The sequence below is a fragment of the Tarenaya hassleriana genome, unplaced genomic scaffold, assembly GCF_000463585.1.
Source record: "Tarenaya hassleriana unplaced genomic scaffold, ASM46358v1 Cleome17, whole genome shotgun sequence".
Taxonomy (NCBI): domain Eukaryota; kingdom Viridiplantae; phylum Streptophyta; class Magnoliopsida; order Brassicales; family Cleomaceae; genus Tarenaya; species Tarenaya hassleriana.
The window spans coordinates 177,498-178,070 of record NW_010965122.1 but is presented as its reverse complement, the minus strand read 5'-3'; positions in this window follow the sequence as shown (position 1 = coordinate 178,070).

The following is a 573-nucleotide window of genomic DNA, read 5'->3' as shown; positions in this document are numbered from 1 at the left end:
CGTGTGCACGTTGCCATCCATGTCTGTCTTCTTCTTGAAGATCCATTTGCATCCGATGGGTTTTATCCCTTCAGATGCATCAACCAGAGTCCATACTTGGTTGTCTGACATGGATTACATCTCAGACTTCATAGCCTCGCGCCATTTCTCGGAATCGGGACTCGCCATAGCCTCTGGGTATGTGGTAGGCTCGTCATGTTCTAATAACATGAGTTCCTCATTCCCAGTCACAAGAAATCCATATCTCGCTGGCTCTTGGCGAATCCTGCCTGATATCCGAGGTTCACTCGTCAAAGGTTGGGTCACAACCGGCAGTGAAACAGGTTGAACAACTTCAACTTATTCACTCGGCTCAGCGTCTACTTGCTGCTCTCGAACTTCCTCAAGTTCGATCCTACTCCCACTGACTCTTTTGGAGACGAACTCTCGCTCCATAAAAGTCGCATTCCTGGCAACGAACACTTTGTTATCTGCTGGAATATAGAAGTAGTAACCCTTAGTCTCCTTAGGGTAGCCTACAAATAAACACTTATCAGATTTGGAGGATAACTTATCAGTCATCTGACGCTTCAC